At 52.2% G+C, this 15,221-nt stretch overlaps 1 protein-coding gene across 5 annotated transcripts in view; it reads right to left on the bottom strand.

Annotated features, from left to right (window-relative positions):
- brd4 (bromodomain containing 4) overlaps positions 1 to 14,536 on the bottom strand; it is a 47,878-nt gene extending 33,342 nt beyond the window's left edge. For 2 of the 5 annotated variants that reach the window (XM_088603351.1, XM_088603346.1), the window contains exons 1-2: positions 14,382 to 14,536; positions 5,235 to 5,407 (exon numbers count right to left, since the gene is read on the bottom strand). The gene's annotated coding sequence lies outside the window, so the exon portion shown is untranslated. Of the gene's footprint in view, positions 1 to 5,234; positions 5,408 to 12,782; positions 13,108 to 13,353; positions 13,771 to 14,276; positions 14,297 to 14,381 lie in introns of those variants that run through there. The other 3 variants (XM_088603350.1, XM_088603347.1, XM_088603349.1) reach the window with 3 other exon arrangements.
- Between the last annotated feature and the right edge of the window lie 685 nt (positions 14,537 to 15,221).

Raw genomic sequence — 15,221 nt, forward strand, 5'->3', positions numbered from 1 at the left:
ACTTCAGGGAAATCTAATCAGACGCCAAGTTGCTCAGCTGCTTTGATCCACTCCTGATCTTACTGGATGCAAGGATGGTACAGTACAAACTGTACCAATGGAAGCAAATATTTCAACACCAACACCAAGCCTACAGCACCTGGTACGGGACTGTGAAAAACCTGGGATAGATTTGACAGCAGTGCAACTGGAGTCTTGTTTTGTTCCAGGGTACACTTGAAAAGGAAGGTAAGAGAGGATGCCGGTGAACACCTCTCTCTCCCCCAGCCCGAGCCCCCCGCAGCCACACAGGGTGGTTTCTGTGTTGGCGACAGACCGCAGTCTGGCCGGGGGGGGTCCCAGTGAGGTCAGAGGTGATGGCCATCCCTCCCCCTTATCCTCCTCCTGCTGCTGTTGTAAAAAGCAGACAGCTGGGAGGTGAGCGACCCTGCCGAGCCCCACAGTCCCCTGCATGGCTGTAAACCGCCCAGAGCGCCAACGCCCACGCCGGGGCATTCACCTTTCACAAACGCACTCCACCCTCTCCCATCCAGCCTTCCCACTTCCCCTCCAGATCCACACACAAGCCGAAAACACAAACCGCAGCACCGGGGACTCATCCAGAGGCTGCCCTCTGTGCCTGGGGCACAACGCGAGGCGCTTTCTCTGCAATCACAACCCCGGACAGCAAAACTGCAGTTTTCAGCTGTCTGCTCTGCAGATCCTCACTCCCCCCTCCCCCCTTCTCCAGCAAGACAACCTTTGAACTCAAACATCAGCTCCAGCCCTCTGTCATAAGAGCAGGCCAGCAGTCTGGGGAAAAACAGCCCCAGTGCACGCCCCCCCCCCTCCCAGAACACACACCATCCCTTCAGATCAATACCTCCTGTAGACAGCTTATCAGCAGGGCTAGTGCCAGTAGGGCTCCAGAACCGTCTCTGTGTGTACACTTATCTCTGAAAGCCAGCCCACAGGGACAGGAAGTCCAGGGACAGGAAGCCACTGCAGGGATTGTGTTGGGGGGAGGGGCCATGTGGAAATGGCTGCTCTGACCTTTCACCCCTGCAGAGCCTGGGAGCCTGTAAAACCTGCCTTTATCTGCACATACCAACCAGAGGGCCAGCACAGCCTGCATTAATCACTACGCCCCAACCAGCCTGCCAGCACGAACCAAGCAGGAAGATTTACTGTAGAACACCCGACTGCTGAGAAAACACGCCGCCAAATTTTAGCAAAAATTAAATGCATTCAAATTTAAGGTGCACTACTGACTACAGGTACTCTGTTTAAATGTAATAAAGACTAATGACACACCTACACTGTTCCATTGTGTACACTTACAGCTGGGTTTTCTCTAGCACACAGCTAACACCGCAGTGGAAATTCGTAAAGCCGGGCCTCTATGTTCTTCAACCCAGGGCTCCCCTAGTCCGATCCCCGAAGCCAGCGGCACAGGAGAGTTCAACTTCAGTCAGGCCTCTGCTGGCGACGCCTCAAGGACCCCAACAAAACCGTCTGGGCAGCTGGTCTCGAGGACTGATATGGGGGAGCCCCGCTTTAACCAGAAGGGCACATTACTCAGCGACAGGAGAAAGGAAGGTCTGAATCATTTCGGCAGCAGGGCAGCTGCTGCAGACAGTGCGACGCACGCGCCCCACTCGCGTCACTTTTCAAAACAGGTCCACCTCACACGCGGCCATAAGCCACTGCTGCCCAGCAAGCTCGCTTTCCTCGGCCATCTGTACATTTTAAACCCAGTAGGAGCCCAGCGAGCCGCAAGAGGAGACAGGGAGAGAAGGAAGAGACAGGAGGGAGAGAGAGAGGTGAATCAGAGGACAGCCCCACCACCCCTCCCCTCCCAGCAGCTCTCCGAAAAAAGCCCGGAATGCCGGCAGCCGGGAAACAAAGGGCTTCCCATCACGGAGGCCCCAGCGCCTGGTCCCCGCTCCCCGTCCACCTGCCTGGAACAGAGCGCACGCTGGCAGGACAGACCTCGGAGCACACGTCCACAGGAGCGGGACTGCGGGAGAGGGAACGCGATCTCTCGGAACTGAAGCCCCAAAACGTGAAAACCAGATGCTGGCTGCCACTTTCAAAACGCAAACCCCCCAATTCACAGACTCAAAAGACACACACTGGAGCGGGACCTACTGAAGCACAGATACTCCCAAAGGGAGCAAACTGTTTTCCCCATCCATCCATTTTCTGACCACTTTATCCAATGCAGGGTCGCCAGGGAGCCGTGCCTATCCCAGCAAGCAATGGGCACAAGACAGGGTACCGCCTAAGGGAGAAGTTGGTCCATCACAAGGCGCACACACACTCATACCAGACCAGTTTTCCCAGAAACCAATTAACCCACCAGCCTGTCTTTGGACTGTGGGAGGAAACCAGAGCACCTGGAGGAAACCCATGTGAACATACAAACACTAATTACCTAATTAACCAGCACTGCACTGAACTGCAACTACAGCACAGAGTGCACACCAAGATGGCCCCAGTGAAGAAACAGTCTATCCAGAGAGTGGGGGTGTCTAAACCCAGAGCTGCACCCCTCCCTGTCATTACTCCAGCTGCGTCCTGAAAGGCGGAATTGAGCCAGTTCATTAGGAGGAGTTCACGCATATCCAGATCTCCGATCACTGACCGTTTAAGGCCGCCTGCGAAGCCTGCAGGACTGTGGCTCTTGGGAGTCCTGCCATAAAACATCAATGAACAGATTCCCGAGACAGAGATCCCTTCATTTTCCAGGCAACCCAACAGAGCTCGATGCCACAACCCCCTGCTCCCAGCCCCCCTAAAACAGCGATAAATCTATCAAAGACCTTCTCAACTACAGAGAAGCTGCTGCAGCCTGTGGACTTCCCCCTCCCCCACGGCACCCCTCCTGCCTTCTCTCAGGTTGCTGCACAGCCTCCTGTTTAGCAACCAGCCACCCCCCAGCCTCCCCACAAAAGAACTCTACCTCCCCCACCCCGCAGGACAAAGACCCAGCTGGCACGGCTGCCCTGCAGGTGAGAAGGGGGAGCAATGAGGAGGAGGGAGAGAGGGTGAGCAAGACCTTTACAAATTAAAGACCCTCCCGTTGGCTCCAGATGACCACAGCCAGCCAGGGTCCCAGTCCAGGATGGGCTCCTGTAGCCTGGAGACCACAGCCAGCCAGGGTAGCAGGAACTTTTACATATCTAGAGAATAATGTAGCACTCTGGACCGACTGTGATCCTGGGACCCTGAATGCGACCTCCAGACATTGCAGAGAGAAAATTAATCACTGGTGAAAGCGTACAGTGGTGGTAGAAAGTTTGTGAACCCTTTAGAATTTTATGAATTTCTGCATAAATTTGACCTAGAATGTGATAATTTAATAACAATAAAGAGAACCCAATAAAACAAATAACACAAAAGGATATACTTTTTCATTCATTTATTGATCAAAATGATCCAACATTAAATGCCTTTGTAAGAAAAAGTATGTGAACCTCTAGGATTATCAACTCAGTTAAGGGTATAATTAGTCAGGAGTGTCAATCAATGGGATGACAATCAGGTGTGAGTTTGGGTGGCTGTGCCCTATTTAAAAAGCATAAACCTCTTCACTACCAAAGTCTGGTCTTTACCAGACAGGTTTGTGAATGCATGCCATGCCTCGATCAAAGGAGATTTCTGAGGACCTCAGAAAAAGAGTTCTCGATGCTCATCACGCTGGGAAAGGTTACAAAACGATTTCTAAATACTTTGGGCTTCACCAATCCACTGTTAGGCAGATAGTGTACAAATGGAGAAAATTCACACCATTGTTGCTCTCCCCAGGAGTGGTCATCCAACAAAAATCACTCCAAGAGCAAGGCGTCTAATATTCCAGGAGATCACAACAAACAGAGTAACGCCCAAGGATCTGCAGGCCTCTCTTACACTGGCTAATGTCAGCGTTCCTGAGTCCACCAGCAGGCAAACGCTGAACGAGAATAGTGTGCATGGGAGGACAGCAAGGAGGAAGCCACAACTCTCCAAGAAGAACATTGCTGCCCGTTCAAAGTTTGCTAAAGACCACCTGGGTGAGCCAGAAAACTACTGGAAGAATGTTCTGTGGACGGATGAGTCGAAAATAGAACTTTTTGGCTTAAACGAGAAACGTTATGTTTGCCGAAAACCAAACACTGCATTCCAACATAACCTCATCCCAGCCTTGAAACACAGTGGTGGCAGTATCATGGTTTGGAACTGTTTTGCTGCCATGGGAGCAACTACATGTCTCCATGACTAAGCATCCTACAGTGCCCACTGTAGGCTGCTTGAACCAAAAGATAGGCCAAAGAAGCAGCTGCAGAAACCTTTTAATCAGAGAAGCTGGCGGAATTAAAAGCCCATTTATACACTGTGACTGGTGTCCCTCCCAGTTACAGGTCCACAGCCCTGACCCACCAGGCCACACCCACCCACCACCTTTCTATAAATCTATCTATTTCAGGTTGATCACTTGAGTACAAATGGGGACACACTGTACCTAACCACCCCTCCAATTTCTAACCTCTTTATCCAGGTTTAGGGTCATGGGGGAGCTGGAGCCTATCACAGCAAGCCGTGGGAATCCAGTCCATCGCAGGTCACAGACACACTCGCACCAGGGACAAACCTCCCAGAAGCCAAATAACCCACCAGCTTGTCACTGGACTGTGGGGGGGAAACCCACACAAACACGGGGAGAACACACCAACTCCACACAGGTAGGGAAACCCAGGTCCGGAACTCAACACCGAGTTCTAGTGCAACGCTAAACACTGTGCCACCGTACCATCCTGAACACACACTCTACTCCAAAAAATTAACACTCCTCAACATTTTGGCAAGTACAAGCCTTCATCAGGACAAACACCTGATAAACAAGAGTTCCCCAAAAGCTACCATTTCTTGTGAAAGGAAGCCCCATTTTTAACCTGCTTTTAATGATTTTTTTTACCAGGAAGCGCTGCGTTGTGGGATTTCCGGGTGTGCGTTATTGGGCTCTTTTTTATCCAAGCACAAGCAACGGGTTCCTGAACACGGTCTGGGGCAGCGGAACGAGACGTTGGGACCACCCATCGGCAGAGCGGGTGCCCGAGCCTCAGCCCCGCTCGTTCTAAGCCCTCTCGGAACGTGTTCGTCCGCCAGCCCCGTGCCCAGACCGGACGCCTCAGTGACCGCCCCGACGCGGACAGGAAAGCCCGGCGAAACCCCCCCTCGCAGCAGCGCCAGCGGAAGGAAAAGAAACAACTCACATTTTTGTTGCTCGTCCGCCTCCAGCCCTCCTACTTAAAAGGGCTCATCTTCCCAGATCCAGACCTGTTCGGGAAGCCCGCCGCCACTCCCCCAGCCAGTCAACGACAGCGGTCACGACGCACAAGTCAGGAGTGCCCAGCGATCGCAGGAGAGGAGAGGGGGGCCTTCGCACCTGGAAGAGGAAAGGAAGATCTGGTCACAATTCCTGGAGATAACGTGCCAAATCCCAAGAGGAGCCACCGTGGCAGCAGAACAAGACCGATGGCCAACTAGCTGTCAGGCAGGCTCCTCGCTAACCGGGGCACCTGTCACCCCCCCAAGTGGCTTCCCAAAACCGGCAGGTCTGACCGTTCAGTCAGGAGCAGGGGTGTCTCATCCTGGCCTGAGAAGGCCGGTGTGCATCTGGAGCTTTTTGTTCCACCTCAGCTCTTGATGCGTTAAATCAGCCCATTGCTGGCTTCGTGGGAACAGAGAAGTTCAGCTGCTGCTTGGAAGAGGCTGGCGACACCTGCCGAGCCAGCGGCTCCCCAGGTCCCAGAGAGGACACCGCAGCCACACGCTTGCTCCACTAGCAGGTTCATTATTTTACTGTAGACCGGCGCAAGCCTGCTCCTTCTCCCCCCCCACACACAAGCACCACGGACCCCCACTTCTACCGGCCAGCCGACGCGTCGACTGCTTCTTATTTCGAAAACCGAAGCAAAGAACGAGCAGCATGCTTAAAAGCCAAGGAGAGCGAGGCTCAGCTGCGCCCTTCACGCAGACGCCGACTTGCCCTGGACACCGGGAGGATGGAGTCACCCACTGACCCGCCTCACTCCTTCTGGACAGACACGGAAACACGCGGACGCATTTGCGCCCTCGCTGAGCTGGGGCCCACACACACAGCATCCGCACCAGGAATAAAAATACAGGAGATACGGCAGAAGCACCTACAGCCTTCAACAAATCCAATTCTTTGGCGCGTTCTTTTTCAAGGCCCAGAGGTCTTACTTATGCTGCTCATCACAGCCGACAGGAAACATTCCATGAGCTAAAACCAAATACCCAAGGTAAAAGCAGCTCATTAATGTTTTCCCAATTTTCCCCTCACTCTCTCTCGTTCTCTCTCTATTTCCTCGAACCAAAGGTTACGTCCACAACCAGGCCCTGGGATGCGGTTTCCATGGCAACGGCAGCAACACTTGAATATCAAACAGCGACTTTTGGGGGAAAAAATAAAAGAAGGGAGGGTCTCAGCAGGAGTCTTAAGAATGAAGAATAATTCCCGACAAAGAAAAATAAATTAACAGTATTACAGCCAATGTTACACAGCGGCACGCATGAACACTGGTCCCTGATTGGTCTGCGTACTTCAAGTACCAGTCAGGTCTGGGACGGCAGGTCTCCTGCACAAACGCCACACCCTCACCCTCAGGGGAAAATCTTTGAGCCACACAAAATATTCTGTTCATAGAAACTAGCCAGCAGCCCAGGACAGACCGCTATGACACCTGCAAGCTCTGTTCAGCTGAATACTTCTTTGCAATAGCCGACTGAATTTAAAGCCCTTTAAAGACAAAGTTAACATTAACGGCTTGTAAAGCCATATTAGAAACCAAGCTAAAAGCAACACTTTAAAAAGCAATGTTTACAGACAAGCCTTTTCATGCAAGTGACTAAACCCTGGCCAGGAGAAGAAAAAACAACTGCTACTTGAAAAAAAATGTGTGAGCGTGTTCGCTAGTCATCAGATTCTGATTTAGTTCAAACCTGGGCAGCGTTCAGATGTGCAAGAACAGCCAGCAGGCAGGAGAAGATTCTAGTTTTCGAGTTCCGAGAAGACAGCCTTTAAATCAGCGCACCGACGTCTTCAGAATCAGGAACCAGAGGACACAAGTAGGAACTATGTAGAGGTGCCTTTAAAAATCCAAGGCAGCTGACACGTCTTTATACAAAGAGTTGTAGGAGTGTGGCACAAGCTGCCCAGCCCTGTAATTAAAGCCAACATCCTGGCTTCCCCCAAAGAACATTGGAATGAACTGATCCTTAGATCAATTGATTACCGAGGACCAAACGGGCTAGATGGACAGAGTGGGCTCTAGCATTCTCGCGCACATCAGAAGGCTTTCACGCTCCTCCACTTCCACACTGCACTGAGGAGCTCCGAGCGGGCAGCGGAAAGGAAGAGGGACCTGGCCCAGCAGAAAGAGAGAGGGAAGAAGAGACACGACCAGGGAGACAGGGCCCAGTGCTGAGCTCCAGTGAAAGCCCTTGGCTGCCTGGGCTCTTGGGAGACAGGCGGCGCCCTGCCTTGGCGCGCAGACGCGGCGAATGCGGGAGGAGCGACTCCCACACGACGAGGCTGGCGGGTCCGCAGGACGAGAGAGAAGCAGAGCGACACTGCCGAGACCACCAGTAACCCCACCTCAAACTCAAACAGCTATTGACCAGAAGGGCACAGGAGGCCTGGAGCTGCAGTCTCCACTTAAAAATCGCCACGCCTCTCTCTCCCCTCTCTCTTACGGGAGCCGAGCACTGCTCAACCTGGATAGTCGCAGGATGGGAATGCTACTTCTGCTTTATTCTCCCCCCCCCCAGCGAGAGGGAAAGACAGGAGCTCATCACCCTCGCCCCGCCCCTCTTCCCTCAACTCCACGCTCCAGGCAGGCTGCCGGGGGAAGAACTCCATTCCATTCCAGTTTGATCCAGCTAAAAAAAAAAACTTGCAGAAAACTACATGCAACTGCACAAGACCAACAGGGAAGGGTACGGCCATCACACCCACCAGGCTCAAGTGCCTGTTGGCAATATTTAGGAACCCAGCTTGTTCCAGACCTCCACCACACTCTGTGTAAAGATGTTCCTCCTGTTCTCAGCTCAAGATTGCACAAGAACAGGAGGCCACGCGTGACCATGTAAGCTAGAGACTAACACAGAAAACATGAGCTCGTGGGTGCAAAGTAGGACATTCCAGCATGACATGAAATCAAAGGTCAAAGGCCTGTCTCACTGTCACAATGGTAAAGCACTTGTTTATACAGAGCAGGACGACAGGATGAGGGGTTTCCCCACCGGAAACTTCAATAATCTAATCGACACGCGATGAAGAGGAGGCTGTGCTGTACTGCTTCAGAAGTGAGCACCCGCTTTGAAGCTATACTGCTGCACAAAACACCTGTACCCCAGCCCCGTACATCCAGGTCAGAGACAACCATCTATCTGGGTCGAGCTCAGCCATTTAGAATCTTATTAAATCCCACATCACTAACCCCCGCAAAGGCTGAGAATCAAGCACAGGCGAGTGTGACTAAGCCAGAGCAACATGGCAAGGCAGTTTGTCCCAGACGCCCGTTACTCTCTCAGAGGACGATTTCTGATCAAAATCTGAAGGGTGCACACACTGTCTTTCCTCTGCGAGTCATGAGTCAGCCCTCTGTTTTCAGGGGTCAAAATACTTCAGTCACAGAAAGATTTTGGTCGCCTGCCTTCTTAGTGTAAAGTCAGGAATCAGCCCCCTTGTCCTCCTGCAAACAGATTCCACAGAAGGCACTTTCCAGCAATGTGATAGCTCTTTTGAAACAAGGTATTCGAAACAAGGCCTTATCAATGGGTTGTACAGAGCAGAGAGAGCACAAGGCTGGGAAGGAAAGAGGACATTGTGTGCTAGTGTTCATACAGTGCGATTCTGCCCCAAGACATGGATTACAACGTCACAATGGACCTATCAAATACTAACATTTCAACTTTCCAGCCGCTGCAGTTATCAAAACTGCATGTAAAAGAATAAACCTTAGAGAATGTAGTACCAAACCTTGAAAATCTTAGCAATATCTGGAGTTTTCGCAAATACGCAGAGCCGTGAGATAATATTACAAAGCATATAGCTTCACACAGCTCAACACAAAGTCAGAGACCTTCTGAACCACAGCTTGCACAATAAAAGACCAGACTCCCAGTGCACGGCAATCTGATCCACTCTGATTTCTACCAGCTGCTTGACACTCTTGCAGAAGAGAAAACTAACTACTGAAGATGTAATGTTTATGATCTCATACTAAGCAAATGCATACACACAAATGATGGAGACTGTATCACTTTCGTGCTTTACTAGTATCTTTTGTTCAGAGCATCCTACACCAGGTACAAAAAGGACTGGACTACAGTAACACAATGTGAATGCTGTCTGAAGACCTGTACCAGCTGTACGTCAGTACAGCCCGTGGTCCCAATCTTGTGTTATCTGGGAATTCCCTTTAAAGCCTCATCAAACCACTTGGTTTGATTTTTCAGCAACAATGAGCAACACAGTAACTATTCATTACGTACATGATCACGTGCCAGCAAACTGGTTTCTTATAACCTCAGAACCCCTGCGACAACCAAAATACAGAACATCAGGGGCCCAATGTGAAAAGAGTGACAACATCTTCCGGCACTGCTGCTTCCAAATTTCTTTTTTTATAAAGAGATTCTGATGAGCGTCACCTTAACACTTAAAATGTAGCACGCTCATTACAAGACCAGAATTGCTGCCGTTTGATCTCTCTAGTTTCAATTAAGGCTCCTGCCATCCAATGACGATAACGAGCGTCATTAATGGTCTGATGAGGCTGAGGAGAAAGATGCTATGTGAGGCTGAAGCCAGACACCCTGTGGGGAAAACCCAATCACCGGCACAAAAAAATATAAATTTATGCAAAATGCCCTTTCTGAATAACCTTTAAAATTAAAAACCTAACAGACGTTCAAAAAAACACACAGCAGCCTGTAGTAAGGAAAAGTTTTCATCTCGAAGAAGTCACTTCCCACTAACTTCAGTCCGCGTCAGAGTCAAGAGTCGGTGGGGCAGACACATGGTCTAGCGAAGCCGTGATAACTCCACGCGGCGGTCTTCCGTCATCACTGGGCAGTTGATGCATTTTAATAGGCCCGTGTCCACTTTACAGAGGCACCTCGGTGCCTCTGGGGATGTTTGGAAACACACGAGAACTGTTTTGATGCAACGCCCATTCAGAACATAAAGGTTAGAACCAAGAGGCGGCCATACGGTCCATTTAACTCACTACTATCGGGGATGGCTAACTGGCCCAAGGATCTCATCCAGCCATCTCCCGAGACAAGCCAGGGTATCGGCTTCAACAGCATGGCTGGGCAGCTTGTCCCACACTCCCACCACCCTCTGGGTAGACGTGCCTCCTGTTCTCAGGTTAAAATTGCACTTCAACATAGTTTCCACTGATGTCCTCCCATTTGTGTTCCGCTGCTCATTCTGAAGAAGTCCCCTGGGTTGGGTTGTTTTGAGGCCTTTAGAGATTTTGACTCTATGCATCGGGTCCTGTTCAAGACCAAAGAGACTCTGTTCCTTCAGCCTGTCAGTGTTGCTCATTTTTAGTGTATTTCTGGCAGGGAACAGAAACCCATTGGCCACAATGCCATGATGGAGAGGAGCTGTGCTGTAAATCCAGTTGGTGTTGTCTGGGGATGGTTTTCCTAACCTCCTCAGCGCACTCCCAGTATCAACCTAAACTCATTTCGTTGCCGCGTGGTCTCAAAAAAAAAAAACATCACCTGCCATATGTCCCCTTGGTCCTAAAGTAGTCCCACAGAAGTCGGAGCCCCTCCAGTTTCACAGCACTCCTCAGCCATGCCCCTCGAGCTTTGAAACTCCGCAACCCGATTTTCACCACGCAGAAATAGAGTAATTAAAAGCAGAGCTTTAATTACCCCTGCTTCAGCAGTGCGACTGACACAGCGGCCGGAGAGCCGCTAAAACAAGAGCAGCTGTTTAGCAGGGGATCAGCCGCCCGACCCTTCAGCCCAGTTATGACAGGTCTTGCAAAGGTCACCACTCGACCCCCAAGCTCACCCGCCACGGTAAGGAAGTGCTGACAGGGAGAGCCCAGTACTAATCGGTGGCGACAGCGTCCTGTCCCAAGGACAGCGCCAGTTCTCCCAGGGAGGAACGGCAGCCAAGGTGCCCTTGGCGGATCAAGGGAAGAGGAAATCAGGTCGGAGCCGCCAGCACCGGCAGCCCCAGCCCAGTCCCGTGAGCAGAAGTGGAAAGAAACAGCAGGAGGCCACCTGGGAGAAGGGCAGCCCAAGATCAAGGGCAGAAAGCCCAGTCCAAATGGACTGGACTCACAGCGCACAGAACATCGGGGTGCCAGGTCCCCCATCTGTAGGCTATCCCCTGTGTTAAACAGCAAGGTGGGGGGGGCAAAGATTCTGCTTGCAGTGCCCATCTCCAAGTTCCGACATACACACAACTCACAGAGAGAGACAGGATGCTGCTCCGTGTTGTCGGTGAGCCCCTGGAGCAGTTGGGGTTAAGGGCCTTGCTCAGGGGCCCAACGGAGTAGGATTCCTCTACCGGCTGCAGGATTTGAACCGGCAACCTTCCAGCCAGAGCCACAGAGTCACCGCTCCGCCCGCTAGGCTAACAAGGAAGAAGATGCTACTGACGCACACATCCACTGCAGAGATGGACGACACATTCCAAGTGCCCGGCTAGCAGCACGACCGACTGAAGGCGAAGGAACTCGAACAGGGAGGGAAGGTCAGTCACTTGCGAGGTTACAGCTCCGACCGATGCCGGAACAGTGTTTCAGGCACTTGCTGGGGGCCTCCTCCGTGCTGGAGGTGCAGGCTGCCCGCGTACTGGGGGGCAGGGGAGTTAAAGGGGTCTGAACTGGCTGTCCGCACGAGGTCCCGGCAGGAGGCAGACCACCGCAGAGACCCGCAACCTCGCCACCTCCCGTCGACAACGCAGTTCCGCTTGGCCTGTCCTCCGCCCTCCCGCCTGGCGTCCCAGAGGGGGGGGCCAAGATCCGGTGCCCACAACCACAACAGCCACACAGCCGGGAAAGTACAATCAGGAGCAGAGCACTCGCCTCTCTATCACAGGGACGGCACTTGCAACCAACTGCCATGAAAAGGGAAGCCCCTTCAAAAAAAGCACACCCCCGCCCCGTACCAGGACCAGTGCTCTATCCAGCTCACACCCTCCTCTGTGGTAAGAAATTCAGGAAAGCACGGAATCGCTGAATTTATTTTTTGGGACTGGGGAGGGAAAAGGGCAGCATCCATTGGCCACCGAGCACAAAACAGAACTGGGACTCCTTCCTGCACAGGACAGCATGCCAAACAGTTTAGGAATCGCTGCTGCTTCTCGGACAGGAGCCCTTCACACCAGACACACACATCAACATATTATTAACTGGCTGAACAGAGCCTGGGGCCTGTCCGATTCCTGGGCAGGGCTGACCAAACAGGAGAACAGAAGCGAGGATTATACATTTATCACCAGTTCAATAATCAATCATCTCTAATCAGATAAGTTAGCTGAACCTTGCAGCGAGACGTGAACTGCTGCTTAGTAATACTATACCACGGTACACGTACATCGGGACACTATGCAGTACTATCAATCTATTAATTAATTCGGGTAGCATTCGCGCGGAGAACTGGGAGACGTGCATAGCCCTCATGTCACACAAGCTTATAACTGAAGTAGCTTCAAGCGTTTTTGAAGACAAGTTTGCGACCAGAAAAAAAAACCCACACACCCAGTTTGAAAATGCATAATTCATCTGCGTGCCTCTCCTGTGTCAAACGCGGCGGACGAAAGCTCTCGCTCCTGCGCCACAAGAGGACCGGGCCGCTCTCCGTGCAGAACCGGTACCACAGTATCCGAGCCAGCAGACCTCCAGGCGGGCAGCTGAGACAGACCGCCCCCGGACACCCGTGCCCCAGCGCCCTAGGAACACCCTCGGACAGCCGGCCCGCTCCGGCCCGGCCTCCCGAAAGCGCAGGTCCCGGCCAGAGGGGCGCCCGGCTCAGGCTGTCGAGGAATTTGTGGAAAGGGAGGAAAGTGGGAACGGAGCCCCACTCGCTCTCCGTTTCCACGACACGGGGGGAGGGCTTCGTGAGTTGTGCGTTTGGCCGGAGCGAGAGTAACAACAAACCTACATATTTCAACAACCCCCCCCCACCCCCACCCCCTTAACGCGCCTTCCCTCCCCCCGCCGCCCATCACCCCACTAAAAGCCCCAAACCGTGACATTTTGAACAGGCTGTGACTAGGGGATGAAACACGGAGCCCCAATCTGTAGAAAAACGTATGTGTAATGTTCTTACACTGGTGGGTTTTCTTAAAAATCGCTAAGATCTCGCCCGCTTTCCCTTCCTCAGAGCACAAAATGGCGGCCGCAAAGAAGATCGGAGTCCTTTTTTTCGTATAATAAATCCCAAAACGCACTTCTGCTTCGGGGTATTCAACAAAAAATGATCCCTTAATATCCTGCAGATGCTGTCGATCGCTTCGCATCAGCCATTGCTGTCGGATGGCGGTTTAAAAGCACTAAATTGCTTTCATCTATGCTTGCTTAAACCTCGAACTAAAAATCCTTCCGAAAAAAAATCCCTAGCACACAAGCTACGCTAATTTTGAAGTCTAGTGGCCCCAGATTACGCAATCTGCGCACCGCAACCCGTAGGATTCGCCAAATATCCCGAAAAGTGGCGTAAACCGTTTCTGGAATCTGCTTTCTCCTCAAGACAGGAGCATTCCCAACGCTCACTAGAACGCGTAACTCTACGGGCCCACACTAAACTGAAGTGCGTAAACCTGCTTCCAGAATACCACACGGGCCGCAGTGCTATTCCCGAAAGGACCTGCGTGATTTCGCGCACGTAGCAACCGCGCCAGAGAGCAACGCCTACGCTACGCATAGAGCGTAACTTTTGTCACGAATACGGCCTTGGAGGTAGCTAAACAACCCAGCAGACAGCAAGACTGCCCCTCTCGCCTCTTTCGGTCCAACACCTTTTTCCACAGTGGCCGCTGCAAAAGGAGCTTTCGAAAGCTGAAGCCACAACTCCCACACTGCAAGCCAACTGGAAAGTGCCGCGCCGGCTCCAGCACTCTGCGCCTCGTCGAGCCTCGGGCCTCCCGTACAGACTCCCCGCTCTCCCGGCTTGCGCTCCGCACATCAGCGGGCAGGCACCCCGCCGTCGCTTCGGCCGTCAACCCCCTGGGCCTCAAGCGTACCCCAACATACCTCCCTCCACCTCCCAACACACCCCAGCTTCCAAAGCCATCGTATTGTGGCGATACGACACACTCCTTCCACCCCCCCGCCGCAAAACGAAAGTCGTTTATTTACCTTTTTTAATTGGGTTGTCAGCGCGCGCGCGGATCTTCCTTTTTCCCCGAATCCAGAACAAACAGCTTCTCCGACGTCACTGACGTCATACGCACAGCAGACGGCGCGTAAGGCTATAATGCTGTTGCGACTACGACCAACCCCCCCCCCGCCACCAATCCGCCCCGCCCGCTGTTGTAGTACAATGCGTTAGCAGCCGCTGAGCTCTGTCGTTACAACACGCACAAAGGTTCAAAACAGCGCCAACACACTGACACCACCGCAGCGACCACAAGCCGACACGAACGCCATGACATTAGGCAGGCGTCCCATCTTTTTATGACAATTCAAATAAATTCAACGAACAAAAATAGCCTGACGCCTTGCAATTTCCTTTTCTATGCATATGTTCATCTGCGCTTTTCGTTTCGGCTGAAAACAGGGGGAGGGGCGTTTATTGCACAAAGAGGTGTGGGAGTCGGTGTCGCCCTGGATCGCTTCGCTGCTCACAAAGGGGGCGAGTGGCCTCCTCCCGGTCAGCCTCATTCTGCAGCTCCAGCAGGGGGCAGTGTAACTCCCTGCCGGCGAGCAAGGCGCCTCTCTACCCCTTTTCTCTTTTTCCTTTAATTGAGACAGGCAACCGGAAATACTCTACATCGCAATTAGGACACCTTTTGCCGAGTGACGTACTGTATTGTGTTCGGCTTGTAAGGCGGAACGAAATGATTTTTGGAGCATCTAGAGTTCATGTGCATGCTGTTAATTAAGCCCATTAACTGACTTTCTCCTGGCACCACGATACTGTAGGTGAAGTGCACGATATTCTGAATGAGTTCGAGTAGGGAGTGTAGGCTGCAAAGG

This window comes from Lepisosteus platostomus, chromosome 13 (genome assembly GCF_059453375.1).
Source record: "Lepisosteus platostomus isolate fLepPlt1 chromosome 13, fLepPlt1.hap1, whole genome shotgun sequence".
Lineage (NCBI taxonomy): Eukaryota > Metazoa > Chordata > Actinopteri > Semionotiformes > Lepisosteidae > Lepisosteus > Lepisosteus platostomus.